This window comes from Chrysochloris asiatica, unplaced genomic scaffold, assembly GCF_000296735.1.
Source record: "Chrysochloris asiatica unplaced genomic scaffold, ChrAsi1.0 scaffold00319, whole genome shotgun sequence".
Classification (NCBI taxonomy): domain Eukaryota; kingdom Metazoa; phylum Chordata; class Mammalia; order Afrosoricida; family Chrysochloridae; genus Chrysochloris; species Chrysochloris asiatica.
In genome coordinates this window covers 1,134,213-1,155,072 of record NW_006408837.1, presented here as the reverse complement: position 1 = coordinate 1,155,072, position 20,860 = coordinate 1,134,213, and the positions used below count along the sequence as shown (strand labels likewise).

Sequence of the window (20,860 nt, the reverse complement as noted above, 5' to 3'; positions counted from 1 at the left end):
AACCATCTCTTATGACTTTTCTGCAGCCATAAAATGTTGTCAGGGGTCTGAAGGCCCCAAGTTACCCGGTTCCCTGTGTCCGGAGCCCACGGCACTTCATTCCCCTCCCCAACCCTGCCCAGTATAATAAGGAAATGTGCAAAGACCTGGAGTTAGAAAACCAAGAAGACAGAACATGCTTAGCATTTCTCAAACTGACAAAACTGAAGGAAAAACTCAAGACTTTGACCAGCTGCTCCTCGGAAACCCTACACAGGGTCGCTATAGGTCGGAAGCGACTTGGTGGCACTTAACAACAGCAGTGGGCAAATGCTGAATGAAGCTGGAAACCTCAAAAGAGGGTGGAACGTGCACACAGAGTCATCGAACCAAAAAGAATTGGTTGATGTTCAATCATTTACGATCAAGAACCAATGGTACTGAAGGAGGAAGTCTAAGCTACAATGAAGGCATTGGTGAAAACCAAGACTCCAGGAATTGATGAAATGCAAATTGAAATGCTTCAACAAACTGATGAGGCACAGGAGGCACTCACTCATCTCTGCCAAGAAATTTGGGAGACAGCTACCTGGCCAACTGACTGGAAGAGATCCGTATTTGTGCCCGTTCCTAACAGAGGTGACCCAATGGAATGTGGAAATCATCAGACAGTATCATTAATATCACATGCAAGTAAAATTTTGCTAAAGATAATTTAAAAAATGATTGCAGCACTGCATTGACAGGGAACTTCTAGAAATTCAAGCCAGATTCAGAAGAGGACGTGGAGCTAAGAACAGAGTTACTGACATTAGATGGATCTTGGCTGAAAGCAGAGAATATCAGAAAGACGTTTTCTGTGCTTTATTGACTATGCAAAGGCTTTCTACTGTATGGATCACAACAAACTATGATAACATTGTGAAGATTTGGAATTCCAGAACACTTACATTCAGAACCTGTGCATAGAACTAGAAGCAGTTGTTTGAACAGAGCAAGGAAACACTCTGTTTGCTGAGAGTGAAGAGGACTTGAAATATTTACTGATGAAGATCAAAGAGCACAACCTTCAATACGGATTACATCTCAATGTCAAGAAAACAAAAATCCTCACCACTGGACCAATAAACAACATTCTTATCAATGGAGAAAAGATTGAAGTTGTCAAGGACTTCATTCTTCTTGGATCAACTATCAACACTCGCGGAAGCAGCAGTCAAGAGATCAGACGACGTATTTCACTGGGCAAATCTGCTGCACAGGAACTTTTTAAAGTACTGAAGAGCAGAGATGTCAGCTTGAGGACTAAGGTGCGCCTGACCCAGGCCATTGTGTTTTCAATAGCCTCATATGGATGCGAAAGCTGGACAGTGAATAAGGAGGATCGTAGAAGAATTGATGCCTTTGAGTTGTGGTGTTAGAGGAGAATGCTGAAAGTGCCATGGGCTGCCAAAAGAACCAATAGATCTGTTTTGGAAGAAGTGCATCCAGAGTGCTCCTTGGAGGCCAGGATGGCTAAGCTTCATCTCTCATACTTTGGACATATTGTCCACAGGAAACAGTTGCTGGAGAAGGATGTCATGCTGGGTAAGGTGAAGGGTCAGAGAAAAAGAGGAAGACCCTTAACGAGATGGATCAGCCAGGTAGCATCATTGATGGACTAAAGTGTGGCAGCGGTAGTGAGGTTGGCCCAGGATCGGACATTGTTTCGTTCTGCTGTGCATGGGGTCGCTATGAGTCAGTTCCAACTCGATGGCACCTGACAACAACAACAACAAGGAAACACTCAATGGTTTAAAATCAGGAAAGTTCTGCTCCAGGGTTGTATTCTTTCACCATACTTATTCAAGGTGAATGCTGAGCAACTACTTTGAGAAGCTGGATTATACGAAGAAAAACGTGGCATCAGGATTGGAGGAAGACTCATTAACAACCTGCGATATGCAGATGACACAACCTTGCTTGCTGAAAGTGAAGAGGACTTGAGATATTTACTGACAAAGATCGAAGACTATAGCCTTCAGTATGGGTTGCACCGCAATGTGAAGAAACAAAATTCCTCACCATTGGACCAATAAATAACATCATGATAAATGGAGAAAAGATTGAAGTTGTCGAAGACTTCATTTTCCTTGGATCAACCATCAACACTCATGGAAGCAGCAGTCATGAAATCAAACAACGCATTGCATCAGGCAAATCTGCTGCACAAGACCTCTTTAATGTGTTCAAGAGCAAAGATGTCAGTTTGAGAACTAAGGTGTGTTTGACGCAAACTATAATATTTTCAAAAGCCTCATAAGCATTTTATGGTTTAGATAACAAATAAGGAAGACAGTAGAAGAATTTATGTGCTTGACTTATGGTATTGGAGAAGAATATTGGGAGTGACATGGGCTATCAGAAAAACAAACACATCTGTCTTGGAATTCAGCCAGAATGCTCTTTAGAAGGCAGGAATTGAGGACTTTGTCTCTCTCACTTTGGACACGTTGTTAGGAGGGACCAGTTCCTGGGGAAGGATATCATGCTTGGTAAAGTAGAGGGTCAGTGACAAAGAGGATGCCCCCCAGTGAGATGGACTGGCCCAGTGGAAGCAGCAATGGGCTCAAACGTAATGATTGTGAGGCTGGGACAGGTCTGGGCACTGATTCAGTCTCTTATGCACAGGGTCACTGTGAGTCGGTACCGACTCGATGGCACCTAACAACAACAACAACTGCATCCAGGGGAACCGGGTGACCCCAGATTTGGGAGGTGAGGTGTGGCTGGCCTGGGGGAGAGTTCAGGTGTAAGCCTCATAGCTTTCATTTTCCTGGGTTTATGTACCTGGCTTCAGATTTCTGAGTGGCTGGAGGAATCCCAGAATGAAATGGTTTTTCTGGCTGTGAGGGGACTCCATTCCTGGACTGTGTTTAGAGGTGAGGCAAGGACAGGGAGGTTGTCAGCCCTAGTGAGCATCTCTGTCCGTTTTCCACGTCGGCTCTGGGATGGACGGTGTCTCACAGTTGGTAGGCAGAGCAGACCCTCTTTGGGGTGGGTACACTTTGCATTGAGGCAATTTGTAGGGCTTGGGGTGGGACCTCTGCTTTGGGAATGGTGAGTTGTGTTGAGTGGGGGGCCATCCATAGCTGTTTGCTGCCTGTCCTGGGCCAGGGTCTCCCCATGAGCTGGACCTCGTCCTGCCAGGAGGCCTTTGGTTTGATGAGAGTGTGAGGCCTGGATCCATGTGGCCTGGGGTTGAGGGAGACCCTGATTTAGCGGGGGACCCAGAAGGGACTCAAGGAAGGACACATCCAGCTTAAGTGCCGAGGGAGCTGGGAGCCATCAGGTGAAGATGGGGAAGGCGTGAAGGGAAAAGCATTCACAACAGCATGGAAGGACAGAGGTGGACCCGGCCACCAGGTGAAGAAGGAGGGCCAGCTGACACTTGGGGGCAAGAATGTTGTTGTCAGGTGCCATGGAGTCAGAACCGACTCATAGTGACCCCATGCACAGCAGAATGAAACAATGTCCGATCCTGGGCCAACCTCACTACCGCTGCCACACTTGAGTCCATCAATGCTGCCACCTGGCCAGTCCATCTCGTTGGGGGTCTTCCTCTTTTTCTCCGACCCTCCATCTTACGCAGCATGACATCCTTCTCCAGCGACTGTTCCCTCCTGACAACATGTCCAAAGTATGAGAGACGAAGTTTAGCCATCCTGGCCTCCAAGGAGCACTCTGGCTGCACTTCTTCCAAAACAGATCTATTGGTTCTTTAGGCAGCTCATGGCACTTTTAGTATTCCCCTCCAACATGATAATTCACAGGCATCAATTCTTCTATGATCTTCCTTATTCACTGTCCAGCTTTCGCATCCATATGAGGCTATTGAAAATACCTCATATTTTCAAGAATACTATTTGCTAAAACCCGAGGGGTTCCGCAGGCTGTCCCTCTGGTCGTGCACTCCATGCCTGAGATCCCAGAATCTAGGCTTCTCCAGTGGACCCCCCCAAACCCCTGGAGGGAGTGGCAGACTCAGAAGGGTACTGGGTTGGGACCCCAGCTCCTCCACTCAGCAATAATGCATTTGGATAGTGAGAAACTTGGGCTCTGTGATCTTGAAGAACTTGGAATGGACTCGCTGAGCTGGAGTTTTCCCTCTGGAACAGGGTGGAGGACCGAGGCTCTTCTTTAGGGTCCAGGGGGTGGGGTTTGAATCCATGGCGAGGTGGGCTCCGCATTGGTGAGGGTCAAGTGACCCCCGGTTCTCCCCCATCTCGCTTATCAAAGACTACAGCATGGATTGGAGTTCTGATGTGATACTGCAGGTTAATGCACTGGACTGCAATGTCCATTTGAACCACAAAGTTGGTGGTTCAAGTTCACCAACTGCTCCTCAGAAACTCTATACGGGGTTGCTATAAGTCAGAGCTGAAAAGACAGCACTTAACAACGACAACACTGATGGTACCACTGGACCAACAAATACCATCATGATAAACGGAGAAAAGATTAAGCTGCCAAAGACTTCATTTTCCTTGCATCCAAAATCAATACTCATGGAAGCAGCAGTCAAGAAATCCAATGACATATTACATTAGACAAATCTGCTGCAAAAAGACATCTTTAAAGTGTTAAAAAGCAAAGATGTATTTGTGGACTATGGTCTTTTCAATGGTCTCATATGCATACGGAGCTGCACAATGCCTGAGAGACACAGGAGAAGAATCGATGCCTTTGAGTTATGGTTTTGGGAAGAAAACTGAAAGTACCGTGGACTGACAGAAGGAAGAATGAACAACTCTGGTTGGAAAGAGTAGAGCCCGAATGCTCCTTAGAAGCCAGGATGGCCAGACTTCACCTCCGGACTTTGAACTTGTCATTAGGAAGGTCCAGTCCCTGGGGAAGGACATCATGCTTGGTAAAGTGGAGGGTCAGTGAAAAAGAGGAAGACCCTCAGTCAGATGGACTGGCACAGTGGCAGCAGTGGGCTCAAATCGAGTACCAGTTGTGAGGCTGGCAGTGTTCCGTTCTCTGGCACACGGGGACCTTATGAGTCAGAGCAGAACTGAAAAGCACCTAATACCAACAGCAGTCTTCCAGAGGGTGGATGGGTTGGGCCCCACCGGATCTGCTCTGGTCCAGCCAAACCCACCAGCAGGCTTTCACTTTTTTGTTTGTTTTTTAAAAGCAAAATGTTTCTATTGTGACAGGAGTGAAAGTATTCCATCACGCAGATACATTTTGTTTTGTGAAGAATGGGTATTCCAGAACTCCTCATTGTGCTCACGAGGAACCTGTGTTGTTGTTGTTGTTATGTGCCGTGGAGTCGGTTCCGCCTCATAGTGACCCTGCGTAGGGTTTCTGATGCTGTAAATCCTTATGGGAGCAGAAAGCCTCATCTTTCTCCTGTGGAACAGCTGATAGTTTCAAACCGTTGACCGTGAGATTCATAACCCAATTCATAACCACTATGCCACCAGAGCTCCTTACACCAAAGGTAGTTGTTCAAAAAGAACAAGGGGGCACTCACTGAGTGGTTTAAAATCAGGAAAGGTGTGCGCCAGGGTTGTATTTTTTCACCATACTTATTCAATCTGTATGATGGGCAAATAATCCGAGAAACTGGATTGTATGAAAAGGAATATGGCATCAGGATTGGAGGAAGACTCATTAACAGCCTGCAATATGCAGATGATAAAACCTTGCTTGTTGAAAGCAAAGAGGACTTAAAATACTTACTGATAATAATCAAACCACAGCCTTAGGTATGGGATGCACCTCAACGTAAAGAAAACAAACATCCTCACCATTGGACCAATAAACAACATCATGATACAAGGAGTAAAGATTGAAATTGTCAGACTTCATTTAGCCTGGATGCAACATGAACACTCATAGAAGCAACAGCCACGTAATCAAAGTCGCAGCACAGAGTCCGTCTGGGGACGGTTTACCCCACCAGCCAGTCTGCAGGAGAAAGCCAGGGCAGCCAGTTCCAGTAAAGGTTCACAGTCTCGGAAGCCCTAAGGGGCACTTCGGCTCTGTCCTACAAGGTCACTAGCAGTCGGACTGTGTGCGTCACCAGGGGGCTTGGGGTTCCTGCGTTTCCTCCCTGCAGATCGAATCGGCAGACAGCCGGGGGTCCACGCCCAAGTCTTTGCTCCCCACTCCCAAGCAGCCAAGCCCCCGTCTGCCCTAAAGGTTCCCCAGTCCCCGCCCCTGCACAGCCTCACCTGCGCTTGCCTGTTAGGGCGCTAATCAGCCTCAGATACAGGTGGTCCCCCACCCCGCGACTCCCACCCCAGGATGCCCCCACCCCTGTGCTGGGCGCCTAATGTCTGAAGGGAGCCGGGAAACGCAGCCCCTGCCTCGGTTTCCCCTTCTTTAAATGGGGAGAAACGGGGGTTGACCCTTCGTGGCCCCGGGAGAGCTGCGCAAACTCGCTTCTCTCTCCGCCGCCGCTCGCGATGCCCGAGTCCCGGAGCGGCCAACCCCCAGGCCGCGGTGACAGCTCTGCAGAGCCCTCCAAATGATGGCGAAAGGCCGCAGCCGGCGCTGGCCTCCTGCGCCTGCGCGAGCCGCGAAGCCTGCTGGGATTTGTAGTCTGGCGGGAGGGAGGCCGGGCAGACCAGGCGGAGTCGTGGGGGCGCGGCGCCTCCACTTCCCAGGGTACCACGCCGCTGTGTCTAGGAGGCGTGGCCCTCCGGTGAGAGGGGTGGGGCCAGGGGAGGGACGGGGCGGGGTCTTCTCTCTGGCTGCGGCGGGATGCAGGGCGCGCGGATGCTGCGCGGAGCCTGGTGGCTGGCGGACGCGCGGACAGAAGGGCAGTCGGACAGACGGACGCTCGGATCCGTGGGCTGGGCGCCTGCGGGCTAGAGCTACGGGCTCTGGAACCGCTCCGATCCGAAGGCCGCCGCGGCGATGAGTGCAGGTGAGCGCGAGGACGGCGGTGGCGTGGGGCGCACCTGCCGCGCGTTCCCGGGGCTCCGCCCGGCTTTGCAGCTCTAGATCCGCGCCGGCCGGATCCCTGCGCCCTGCGCCCTGCATCCCGGCCCTGCACGGGGATGTGGGAGGGTCCGGGGGTTCGGGGTGCGCCGCTGCAGAGAGTGCCCAGGGGACCGGCCAGGGTCAGAGCTCCCCCATCCCCCTGGACCCAGGCGCCCCGACTCAGGGGCGCCGCCCTTGTGAGTCTCCTGCAGTGCTGGGTGGGGGCCCTCGGCCGCGGCACGTTTGGGGGTGTAGAGATCGAATGTGTGTCAGAACGTTCGCAGCCCAGCGTTGCCGCTCCAGTCCCACCCACCACTCCAGCTTTAACCCGGGTCCTGGTGCTTGCTGATCCCCTGCCGCCGCCGCCCAGTGACTCCCGTGAGGTAGGGGAAACTGATTCCTGGTCTGGGAGGTACCACGAACTCGAGTCCGATCCTCCCTAGGCCGAGAGCTTGCCTGTCCGTTCCCTGACTCTGATGGGTCGCCAGCTGCCCCCCCCCCTTTTTTTCTAGGGTGCGACCTGCGCTCCCGCGGCTGGAGCCCCTTGCTGGGCGCCACAGAGGAGTGGGGACTCGAACCCAACCCTGTTGCACCCTGTAGAGTCTGCGTTCCTGACGCTGAGAATGTCTGGTCGCGGACTGCAATGTGGCCCTGGGCCATGGAGCGGAAACAGATCGGGGACAGCTCTTCCCTGGGGGCTGCGGAGGGAGTGTGTGCGCTGGGCCTGGGGGGTGGGGCGGCTTATTGGGGCCTCCTCCCATGGGGACAGTCCCCTCCCCTTCCTGGACCCAGGAAGGAAGGACAGCCTCAGCCATCAGGGTTGAGAATGTGACTGAGAACAAGTGACATGCTGAGGTTGGGACCCGCTGGAGGCAGGCCACTCCCAGGCTTGGCAGCATCCCCAGCCCACTTATTTAATGGCTGGTGGGACTAATGGGTGGGTGCACACAAGGTAATTGTATGTTTTTGTGAAAATAATGGAGACTCCAGATTATCTAAAAGAGGCATCTGGAGGTGTGTTGGCGTTCCCCCCTCTGGCACCCCTGGATAGGGAGAAGTGTCTGGGACCATGGGGTGGGGTGTGGGGTCTGGTTGTAAAGAGAGGAGACTCTGAGGCTGGGGTCCTGGTGTCTTGGGCAGTCATTGGCCTGATGATGAGGCACAAGGTGAAGTGAGGTGAGAAACCCATTTAGTGAGGGTTCCTGTTCCCTGGCATCTCCCTGGTCCTCCTGGACTTGGGTAGTTTGGCTTCTTTCCCACCTGCCCACCTGTGGTCAAGGTCCCAGACATGCCTCTAGCTAGTGATGTGCACATGGTAATTTCCACCCCTCCTGGAGGGTGGGGAGGAGCAGACAGCAGGGACCTTTCATCTTGTGGTTTTGCAGTCATCCGGTGGGTCAGAGTTTCCCTCCCAGACCTGGTCAAGTCCCACACGGACAGCTCCCGCGGTTCCAGAAATCTGGGCATCACTTGGTGCTGCAGGCCACTGTGCAGATGGGGCTCACTCAGAGACCCCTGTCTCTCTTGCAGTGAGGGAGGAAGGTGCTTCTGTCTGGAAATACAATATTAACTCTGGACATGGGTAGTGGGTGAGAGCCAGCTGTGTGGTCACTTCTGGGCTCTTGTGTGTTGATTTCTGGCAAGTTGTTCAGATCCTCCCTGGTGAGGTGGAGAGAGCAGCCTGGATTCCAGTCCGGCTGTGGTGTCCTGGGCAGGAGGACATACCTGTCCGTCCTCAGTTTCCCCTTCAGCTGTGAGCCACAGATACACAGTGAGAGTCAGTTGGTGATGATGAGTGCAGTGGCTTTGTCACATCCTGGCATGGTCAGAAGAGACCAGGTAGAATCAGGGAGCCGTGAGAAACGGGGTGGTGTGCCGTCAGTGGCTCTGCCTTCCAGGGGCACAGGGTCTTTGAGTAAATCCTGTCCTCTCTGAACTTCCTCTATGTTTTGCCCTGAAGGACTCCCTGCAGGTCAGGGGCCCAAGGAGTGCAGGGCCGGGTCAGGGCCTGGGGGCTGGCTGAGGGTTGCTGTGTCTCCCTGGAACTGCAAGATACTTGGGCTCCACTCCAATCCACCTGCCTCACAAGAGAACCTGAGGCCTGAAGCAGGAAAAGCAACCAACCCGGACCAAGGAGAGAGCTAGAACCCTTCTCAGATCCTGCGTTTCCTGGTGGGGCCCCTGTGTTTGAAACAGAGAGAGACCCAATGTGTTGGGGAAAGACTGAGACACAGTCTCAAAGCAGCATTATTGATCCCAGGAAAAAGTTAGACTCATTTCAGCATCCTGCAAAAGGGGCCTGTGGGCATCTGTGGTTTCAGTTGTGTTTATTATAGTGTTCAAGGACCCGGGTGGCACTGTCGGGTAAGTGCTGGATTGATCATTGAAAGGATGGTGGTTTGAACCCACCAGCTGCCCTGCAGGAGAAGGATGAGGCAGTCTGCTTCCATAAATATTTACAACCTCTGGAATCTTAGGGCGCAGTTCTGTTCGACCATGCAGGGTTGCTATGAGTCAGAATTGACTTGGTGGCAGTGAGTTTGTGCTTTTTTTCTTCTTTCTTTCTTTAGCTTTTTATTGTGAATTGAGTGATTGTTAACAGAAAAGATCATCAGCTTTACATTCAACAAATTATCCTCTTTGTTTCGTCTCAATGATTCCAATCTACTCCCTGGAACAATGATTACCCCACTTTCTCCCTGTGGCTTCCCTTTTACATCTTACATTCCACAAATGAACTAAGCAAACTTATTTGATGTGCACATACAAAACAAAAAAATATATATTCATTTAAATGTCCTAAGGAGCTCTGGTAGCGTAGTGGTTACGAATCGGGCTGCGAACCTTAAGGACAGCGGTTCGAAACTACCAGCCGCTCCGCCGGAGAAAGATGAGGCTTTCTACTCCCGTAAGGATTTACACCCTCGGAAACCCTGTACAGGGTCGCTATGGGTCGGAACCGACTCGATGGCACTTAACAACAACAACAACAACAAGGGCATATTCTGCAAGCCAGCCTCCTGCCTGCAGGCACACAGCCCTTCTCAGTTCATGGGCCCAGAGCCCGCAGCTGCTCTGTCTCTCCAGGCCACCACCTCTGCCTCCGTCTCTGCTTTTCTAGGTAGGATCTCACGCTCCACTCATACTCTTCCTTCTAGATGGACCTAAGATCATCTGTTCCTGAAACGAAAAACTAACCACTCCCCACTTTTATTTATACATCTTCTACAATTACAATGTGACAATCACAATTCATCCTGATAGCAATTATTCACAATTGAATCATAAAATCCTATTAGCGTCATCCCCCTTCCCCTTTAACCAGAGCCATCTAGAGAAGAGGAAAACTATTTAGTGGGGATTCTACCTTAACCCACACCCCCTCCTCCTTGTTCTGAAACTAAGCATCCTCATAATAACTTGTAAGCCATCCACTTCCTGCCTTCATAGCTCCCCCATTTTTGGTAGCCAATGTCTTGTTTGCCCGTCCCTATCCACCCAGTGCACTGAGGAAACAAGCTTGCTCCTTGATATGAAGAGTCCTTCCGTTTCGGTTGGAATTTTGAGTAACTGTATCCATAAACAAAGGTCCAGTTCTTCAAATTGTCGCAACTGACACTTGTTCACAGTATCAAGCAGCTTGCTTTATCTTCATCTGGTCGAGTTTTGGTCAGCTAGTCATCTAAGCCAGGTCAAACCGGTACTATCTGCAAATTTGGGAGTTCATGCACACCTCCCTGCACTTCATACAAGATGGCCGCTTCACTCTCAGCTCTAGCCCCCAGTGGTCAGTTCCCATGGGCTCAGAAGTCACACATTTCCTTAAACTTCAAACCAGCCAGCCCTTCCTCTTCTCTTTCTCACCTTAAAGTCAAAGGGTGTCAATGGAACGTGGCCACCCTCAGCCCATGTCTTCGTTGCAGCCTTTCCCCCACTTCTGGACAGAAGTAGACCCAAGTGGTCATCAGTGAGCACACTAGACTGTTTGCAGGTTCCCTTTGAGTTTCAGTCTTAGAAGGGGGTTTTGAGTTTGGGTTTTTAAAATGATATTGTTCAACCACTAACATCTGTTTCCAAAATTTTCCAACACCCTTGAATGTTAGGATATTAGATGCCCATTTATGCATCCATTCATTCAATGAACAGTATCTGTTGTTAGTAAGGGCCATCACGTCAATACTGAGTCATAACAACCCTTTACAGGATTTCTGAGAGCAGATGGTGAGTTCGAACCACCAACCTTGCGTTTAGCAGTCCAGTGCTTATCTTACAACACCACGCCAGGCCTCAAACATCATCTGTTGTTGTTATGTTGTTAAGTGCAATTAAGTCAGTTCTGACTCATAGCGACCCTGTATAGGGGGTCCACAGAGTGGGTGGTTGTTTTGAAACCTTATAGTTAGCAGTCCAGTGCTTATCTTACAGCACCACATCAGGACATTACCTAGTGCCTACTAATGCTCAAAGAGCCCTGATGGCAGTGTACGTTAAGTACTGGACTGCAAACCACAGGGTTAGCAGTTCAAGACCCACCAGCAGTTCCACGGGAGAAAGATGAGACTTTCCCCTTCTTTAAAGATGGACTGCCTCTTATAGGGTTGCTAGGAGTTGAAATTGACTTGATGGCAGTGAATAACTGACTGTGTGCCAAGAGGTCCCCTGGAGGGAGCGCAGACAGTGAACATGCCCTGCTGCTGACCTCAAGGTTGGCGGTTCAAGTCCAACCAGAGATGCTTTGGAAAAAAGGCCTGGCTATCTACTTTAGAAAGTTCAGCCATTCAAAACCCTGTGGAGCACAGTTCTAATGTGACACCCATAAGGTCACCATGAGTTGGGGTTCACTTTATGGTGACTGGTTTGATTGAAGCACTGGGATTCTGTGGTGGCCAGCAATGAATAAAATCCTCTGCCCTCTTGAGATATCTATTTCTCTGTGTGTGTGTGAACATTAGAGTATAATATACGTGTAAAGAATTTCCAATGATGGGCAAACATGTGCTTAATTTACATAACAGCAGAGAGGACACAACGGTGCTTCATATACAATTGCAGCTCCACAAAAGCTGTGAAGGAGGAAAAGAATCCATTCAAATGTCACAGTGGTCGTCTGGAGGTGGTGGGAGGAAGAGCAAGTCTCTTTCCCATCTGCATCCCTAGACTTTCCCCGGAGTTTCCAAGGGTTCTTTGTTCTTTGAGGAGAAAGCAGAGAGTAAAGAAAAGAGAAGACAGCAGGGGCTAATGCCGGCCAAGGGGGCTGACCACAACTAGGGATGGTTCTGGTGATGGTTGAAGCAACATGATGGACAGAATTCCTGTCCCTCAGCTGGACATGAGCTGTCACTCTGAGGACTAACTATGGTGCACCTGATCCCAGCCATCATCTTCACGGTTGCCTCATATGCATGTGAAAGCTGGACAATAAATAAGGAGAAGAATTGATACTGAGTTATGGTGTTGGAGAAGAATATTGAAAGTATCATGGACTACCAGAAGAACAACACATCTATCTTGGAAGTACAGCCAGAGTGTTCCTTAGAAGCCAGGGTGGTGAGACTTTGTTTCTCATGCTTCGGATATATTATCAGGAGGGACCAGTCCCTGGAGAAAGAAGGACATCATGAAGGTTATTTAAAAAGTGGAAGTCCCCCAGTGAGATGGATTGACGCAGTGGCACAGCAATGGGGTCAAACATAGCAGATGGTGAGGATGGTGTGGGAGCAGCGGTGTTTCATTCTGTTGTGCAGAATCCAAACCAACCCGACTGCACCTAACAGCAACAGCTGTATATTCGAAGAGTGTTGCGGTGGCCAATGTTTTGGGGACAGCAGGGGCATTGCTGCTGCCTCTGAGGACATGACCCTGCTTGGAAAACCCTGACTTGGTGACTAGTCCAGACGACTCGATTCTGCCCGTGCCGCTGTTCCCTCTGCTTGGACCAGACAACATCTCATCTCCCAGCATCCATGGAGCCGGGCAGAGGCTGCCACGTGACCGACTCCCTTCTGAATTAGGTGCAGCGAGGAGTAATCATCCTGACCCAGAAACCAGCTGCTTTGCTTCTAAAGAGGGCTGTGGTCCCCAAGTTCTGAGCTGTGTCCCTGACATTTGAGGATGAATTTTGGCTGCCTGCCCCCGACCCTTGATGCTTCCTGTCAGTGGGAACTTGGGGGTGCCCTTCAGATTGCTCTGACTTACGGTGGCCCACGTGGAGCAGCACAGAATACTGCCCAGTCCTGCTCCCACTGCTTGTGGTCATTGTGGTTGCTGCATTCTGAGTGCCTTCTGCTCAGCTTCCAGCCATCTGTCAGCCAGAGCTCTGTGTGAGCCAGGCACTTTTCACTGGCTAAAGCACCTGACTGCAAGGTCGGTGGTTCAAGCCCACTAACCACTCCTTGGGAGAAAGATGGGGCTGTCTACTCCCATGAATATGAGAGTCTCTGAAATCTTAGGGAGCAGTTCTGCTGTGGAGTTCTGGTGTGGTGCTGTAGGATAAGCACTGAACTGCTAATCACAAAACTAGTGGTTCAAACCTTCTAGCCTCTCCTCGGAATCCCTGAGTCCGAACCGACTCAACAGCACTGAACAACAAGAAGTCCCCCTGTGCTCTGTAGGGTTGTCTGAGTCTGAACCCACTCCATGAGAGTGAGGTTTCTTTTTGTTTTGGGCCAAACTTTTTAGTTCATATTCTGTAGTTGTTTAACACACACAGATGGTCTTAATGGGGAGAGGGAGAATGGGAGGCTCTTGCCGAATCCCAGGGAACTGTCAGAAAGATACTGTGTGGCCAGCATGATTGTTTGTCGTGGGTTTACTGGGTGGGTAGCACCTCCTTACTTAAGCGTCTGATCTCAGGTTTTGCACACTGAGAACATTGATAGTTCAGTTAGAAGACACCCTGAAATCTTCAGAGTAGGAAACTCAAGCACCTTCTAACATGTACCTTGTTTAAATAAGTGGAACGATTCACCTGCAGAAGGTGTTAGTATTCCGTGCCTCCTTTCCTGGGAAGAACTGAATAGGAAGTGGTCTTCAGGGACACTCAAGAGAATTACAACGCCAACATGAATCAAGTCTTAAACATTTAACATTTACTCATTGAAAGCAATGTCATAAGACTAAACAGGTTTTACATTTTCTTCACAAGAACTTAAAAATTATGGAGGAATACTTCACAGGAAATGGTTTTAAAGTAACACAATTTTTCCTTTTAAGAGTTCTTGGATAGTTATGAAAGAATAGTTTCCACTTTTTGATAGTTTCTTTGTATAGGGATATTGGTCCAAAGTTTTATTTGTTTTCAGTATCTGTTTCTGCCGCCCCCTCTATCAGATGGGCTTCCTCCCTAGCCCCACCTCTTGGTGCTCCACGGCTTGAATGGCTGTAGGAATCACGTGGAAGATGGTATCCCCTTTCGTTAGAAAGGGGAAGCCCTTTTTCTTGTCTGCAAACCTGTTCATGACCATTTGAGTAGAGATCACTTTGGCTGATTGAGTAACTGTCACGCCTTCCACCATATCCGTCTTGTGAGCTGTTGTTATCGTAGCAACTGCTTCTACCATGAGATGGTGGGGGGGGGGGGCTCTTGTAGGTGGAGCCCTATGTGAGTGACCATAGCTCTCAGAGGAATCTCTGGAAGAGCCTCCACTTGGATGGTCTGAATAGTCATAATCACAGCCATAGCACCTCTATCACTATAGCGTCTGGATGGATAGTCATCATGTGAACTTGAATGACCATAATCATGATATGTATAATCTCTTGGTGGTGGTGCATAATCTCTTGTATCACAAGAATTTGGGTAATCTCTGCTTGAATAGCTGTCTTTAGTAGAATATCCATCATCTCTTGGTGGCAGATACACATCTCTGTGAGAGGGCAGGGGTTCCCTTCTTGGTGGTCCTCCATAACTATCTCTTCCACATGATAGAAGGCCTCTGCCTTCCATTCCACTGCTACTGTGAACTGGTTCTGAAGGAGCTGATCTTTTAGGAGAAGGACCACCACTTCGTGGGTCCTCTTTGTACTAGAAGTGGTCCCCTGGAAGAACTCATGTTAAAATTTATGGAACAGCCCCTATCATCCATGTGTCTTCACGTGAAGGGGGTCCCCTGGTTCCTCCACCTCTAAGACCTGTCAGTGGGTCTCTGCCTCTTGGAGGTGGTGGGGGTCCACGCCTGTCTCTTTCTAATGTTGGTTTAGTGGTTTGTTCCACCTCGATAGTGTTCCCATCCAAAGACTTTCCTTTCATGTCTCTGGTTGCATCTTTGGCATCTGCTGGGCTTTCAAAGGCAACTATAGCTACTCCGCTGGATTTGTTGGTTTCACGGTCTTTCATCAAGAGCGCTTTGACAATTTGTCCATGTTTGCCAAAGACTGCCTCCAGGGCTGTCTCGTTTGTTTCTGTAGTGAACCCACCAATGGAGAGCTTTCCAGGGTCATCCGCGTCAACCATTTTTCCCCAGCGGGGAATGTTCAGGATGTGACAACCCTTTCCACCTCCTACTTGGCTCGCCAAAAGGTGCTTCTTTGTGACTCAGCACAAGGCTGACTGTGGGATCAGAGAAAGGAAGGGGAAGCCGCCAACACTACTGTGTGACCAGCAGTTTCTTTTATTTATTTATGTAAATTTCTGGCAGTCTGTTGCCAGGATTTTCTTCCTACTCTGTCTTGGTCTGCTGGAACCTGTCCGCCAAGACTGACCCTACTGTTGTTTGACTGAAAATCAAGCCCTGGGGGTGAGTTCAGTTCCAGACCTGAAGGGTGATTTCTGCCCTGTAGGGGTCTCTTGGCTCTCATCTTTATGGAAATCAATTGCCAGATCTTTCTTCCGTGGCACTGCTGAGTGGGTTCAAACCACTGACCTTTCAGTTAGCATTCTAACACAAATTGTTTGTGCCACCAGGGCCTGGGGGAGTAGAGGTTTGCGGTGGGTGGGTGACAGAATGACTGTGTGGTAGCAGCGGTGATGGATGCTGCCCCCTAGGACCAGGGTGGACATGTCCCAAAGGTCCTCAGGGTCCCAGGAGACTCACTGTGGGTCTGTAGGCGGTGTGCCTGGGGCCGGGGCAACCGGAGCCGAGTCCTCTTTGTTTACACACGGAGTTTTTCCATCTCCGACAGCTCAGGCATCTAAGGTGTCAGGAGGTTTGGGTGTCACAGCAGCCAGGCACATTGGCACTCCCCTGGGCTGGACGAGGGCCAGGTGCTCCGGTATGTTTTCTCCCATGATGTCGTCTGCGCCTAGAGGTGCTGCTGAGGGGAAGACTTGGCCAGTGCCCAGGGCAGAGCCAGGATCCTAACCCTAGGATGCCTGGCTCAGAGTTCCTGGGTGGTACAAGCAAGTGAATACTCTGGGCTACTAACTGAAGGTTGGAGGTTAGACGTGCCTTGAGAGAAAGACCTGACTATCCAGTTCTGGAAAAGCAGCCATTGCAAACACGCAGGGACCACCAGGAGTCTCCTCGGTGCCTGGCTCCACCTATCCCCACCTAGGTGGGCTCCGTTCCTCTGTCTGTCCCTATCTCCCCACCTTCTCTGCAGCCAGCTGCCATGAGCGGTGCATTGTGTTGAATGGATGAGGCTTGGCCCATTGGTAGGACCTTCTGTTCCTGCATTGTGTGGGACTTTAGACAATCCATCTTCTCAGCCATTGCCCAGGTATGACACCTGTGTGCACCTGGCCAGGTAGGTAGAGCCCACACCCAGTCCTTGCTGTATGGCTTCATAGCACATCCTCTTCCAGTGCCTTCTGTAGAATTCCCACTGGGGACTTCACCCAGCCTGAGGGAATCCAGTGACTCGAGACAACTGGCTGCACCCCAAGACAGCTGCAACTATACTGCCGGAGTCGGCGTGCCTCCCTGAGGGCTCCTGGTGGAGCAGACAGCTAAGCTCTCCTCTGCTAGCCACAAAAGTTGGCAGTTTGAGCCTACTCAGAGATACCAAAGAAGAAAGATCTGGCAATCCGCTTCAGAAAGGTCTGAAGTATAAGAGATGAAGTCTGGCCCCCCTGGCCTCCAAGGAGCATTTTGGCTATGCTTCTTCCAACACAGATCTGTTGGTTCTTTTGGCATCCCATGGCACTTTCAATGTTCTCCTCCAACACCATAACTCAAAAGCATCAATTCTTCTATGGTCTTCCTTATTCACTGTCCAGCTTTCACATGCATATGAGGTTATTGAAAATACCATGGCTTGGCTCAGGCGCACCTTAGTCCTCAAGCTGACATATTTGCTCTTCAACACTTTAAAAAGTTCCTGTGCAGCAGATTTGCCCAATGCAATACGTCTTCTGAACTCTTGACTGCTGCTTCCATGAGTCTTGATAGTTTATATGAGCAAAATGAAGCCTTTGAACTCTTCAATCTTTTCTCTTCATATGGATGTTGTTTATTGGTCCATTGGTGAGGATTTTGTTTTCTTTACATTGAGGTACAACCCATACTGAAGGCTGTGGTCTTTGATCTTCATCACTAAGTATTTTAAGTCCTCTTAGCTTTTATCAAGTAAGGTTGTATCGTCGCATATTGCGGGTTGTTAATGATGTGTGTTCCTCCAATTCTGATGCCACGTTTTTCTTCATTTAATTCAGTTTCTCAGATTATTTGCTCAGCATACACATTGACCCTTAATCTTGTCAGGACCCTGATCTGATGTAAGGGAGATTCCTAAGTGTGTGGCCTGCCACACCTTGTATGTTACAAGAGAATTGACCAGAGAAAGAGGGACCCAGTACCACCAGGAAAGAAGATCCAGGAGTGGACTGTGTCCTGTGGTCCTGGGGTCCCTGTACTGTAAGTTCCTAGATCTAGGAGATGATTGATGAAAAAAGACCCGTGGAGAGCTGTTTATAGAACACTGTATCTACAGATGCTGAAAGGAGATTAAGGATCTTCTTCCAGAGCAGTTGCTCTGCATTCAGACTGCAGTCCTCCCAAAGGGACAGAATAAGCTTGTGTTCCTTAGTGCCATCCACTTGTGGTATTTCTGTGACAGCTCTAGGTGATCATGACAAGGGACTCAAACATCCCATGGAGCCTGGAGACGGTGCAGGACCGAGCAAGGCTTTGTTTGTTTCACATGAGCTCACCAGTGTGAGTCTGGGCTGACGACATGGTAACTAAAAACAACATTGTATTCACCATTAAAATAGAGACATTTAAAAATATGTATCAGCTCACTGAAGAGTAATACACCCACTGTGTGTTCACACAGCAGAAGGTTTAGGGAACAGAAGGCCATTGTTTGACATTTTTGCAAATCTCATTAATATCTAACTTGATAGAAGGCAATGGATGCTTCTCTCCGCATCTGTATTCCATCTACTGTGAAGTCAAATGTCACTTAGCTTCTGGAAAACCTCACCGGTCACTCCAGAGAAGCTGAATGGACAGTGGAGTCTCCTCTTGGTTTTACCATGCACATAATTTGGACCCCACCAGTCCTGGTGTGGTGCTGTGGGCTAATGTGTTAGACTGCAGAGTTGTTTGAATTGCAAGGTCGGTGGTTCAAGCTCACCAGCTGCTCCTTGGAAACCCTCTATAGGGTTACTATGGGTCAGAATTGACTTGATGGCACTTAACAACAAGTCCTCCATAGGGTCTTAAGGATCCCAAGGCCCCAGATCACACTTGGAGAACCTCAGAGAAAAGGGGCCATGTCATGCAGCTGTTAAAATGATTACGAAGGATTTGGAAAATATGTGGTTGTTGCTGGTGACTGAAGAATACAGGATGCAGAATGTTACACAGTTCATCTCTAAAATACAAAGAAAAAAATGTAGAAGCAAATATATTAAAACGTCATGGCGTTATGATATATACAAGGGGTTTCAAGAAGTGTACAGAAAGTTGGAACTAGAAGATAATGGAAGTTTTGGGTCAACTCTTGGAAGCCCCCTTGCAAAAGAATAAAAAATAACAATATGGTAGCCACTATCCCACACCACAGCACTGTCTGCTCGGGTTCAATAGTCCACCGCAGTGACCACAGAATGCAGACAGCATGCTCACAGTGCTGGGGGTCTGAGGGAAGGGAGCAGGTCACAATTCAGGTCAGAAACGCTCAGGGCACAATTGTTGCAGTCATGATAGCCTCTCCTCAGCTGAGCCCACAGGCAGGCCTCTCTCTGCCTGGCCAGTGTTACAGAGCTCTTTCAGGGCTGCTGATAAGTGCCCACGGGACACATCATTCCACCGAAAGTCTCAGCCTGAAGGCTTTCGGCTCTAGCTCCGTGGGTCAGCACACCTTGCTCCCTCACTTTAGTGCCCGGAAGCACCCCAACTGTGCGAGCAAACCTCCTGCCCAGAGTCACTTGGCTTCACTTGCTCTGGGGTCTGGGGCCAGATGCTGTCTCGTGCTCTGGCTCTTGGTTCTGCTAGTCCTCTGACATGCCTCTGGGTCGAGGGGGTTCAATGGCAGGGATCTCGGAGTACAAAGGACACTCTCCAGTCTTGGCTCTTTGATAATAGTGCAATTCCTCCACTTCTGCTTTTGAGATAGCCTTTTTGTACCTATGGTAGAGTTTCAGGTTTTCATAATTACAGTGAACCTTGTTAACCTCTGCAGCTCAAGAATGTCATCCTGTCAGCATCTTCTCCCACCCTCTCTCACCCAGACCCACCGGGAGCAAAGTGCTTTGGTGGGAGTTATGAAGACAAAGGCTAGAAAGACATGCATGTTCAGTCATTGAGTATAACACCGTTAATGTGTGCACACACACGTAGACACACTCGGATAACGCACTGCTGTTGAGTTAATACTGACTCAGTGACCCTGGGCAACCGAGTAGACCCACGCCCCCCCCCCCCCCAGAGTTTCAGAGGTGGTCAGTCTTTATGGGAACGGATCACCTCATCTTTCTTCCATGGAGTGGCTGGTGGATTTGTACCACTAACCTTTTGGCTGTCAGCGGAGTGCTTTAACAACTGTACCACCAGAGTTGCTCCTCCGCCACACACACACACAATTTACCATTTCCATTTTAAGTGATGGGCTGTTACCACCATGTGTTTCCATCACCCCAGAATCTCAGAACCTCATAACAATAAATGTCCTTCCCTCGTCCCCCAGGATCTGGCCATCAGGAGTCTACTTTTGTCTGTAAGCATTTGCCCATTCTGGGAATTTCATATACGTTTTGTTGTTATGTGCTGTAGAGTCGGTTTCGAACCATAGCGACCCTGTACAGGGTTTCCGAGGCTGTAAATCTTTACGGGAGTAGAAAGCCTCATCTTTCTCCCACGGAACAGCTGGTAGTTTCGAACTGCTGACCTTGAGGTTCGCAGCTCGATTTGTAACCACTACGCTACCAGAGCTCCTTCTAAGTAGGACCAGATAATATTTGTCCGTTTCTCTGTCTGATGTTCTCATGATTCATCCTTGTGTAGCATCAAGACTTGGTTCCTGTTTGTGGTTGTAGGTGCCGTGGCTCAACAGGATAAGCACTGGACTGCTAACCACGAAACTGGCGGTTTGAGTCCACCAACCGCTCTATAGGATTAAAGTGAAGCTTTCTGCTCCCATAAAGATTTATAGCCTTGGAAACCCTATACAGGCCACTATGAGTCAGAACTGACTCTATAGCACTTAACAACAACAACAGAATTCCATTGTATGAATGGGCCACCCTGTGTGTCTCCATCCTCTGTGAGTGGACACGGGGGTTGTTCCTCTTTATGACTGAGTGATATTCTGTTGTGTTGATGGACCACACTGTGTGTCTCCATCCTCTGTGGGTGGACACTGGGCTGTTTCTCTTTATGACTGAGTGATAGTCCATTGTGTGCACAGACCACACTGTGTGTCTCCATCCTTTGTGGGTGGACACTGGGCTGTTTCCCTTTATGACTGAGTGATATTCCATTGTATGGATACACCACACTGTGTGTCTCCATCCTCTGTG

The 20,860-nt window shown here is 49.4% G+C and overlaps 1 pseudogene; it reads right to left on the bottom strand.

Moving 5' to 3' along the window:
- Nucleotides 1–6,354: 6,354 nt before the first annotated feature.
- On the bottom strand, nucleotides 6,355–15,409 carry LOC102829414 (annotated as a pseudogene).
- Nucleotides 15,410–20,860: the final 5,451 nt, after the last annotated feature.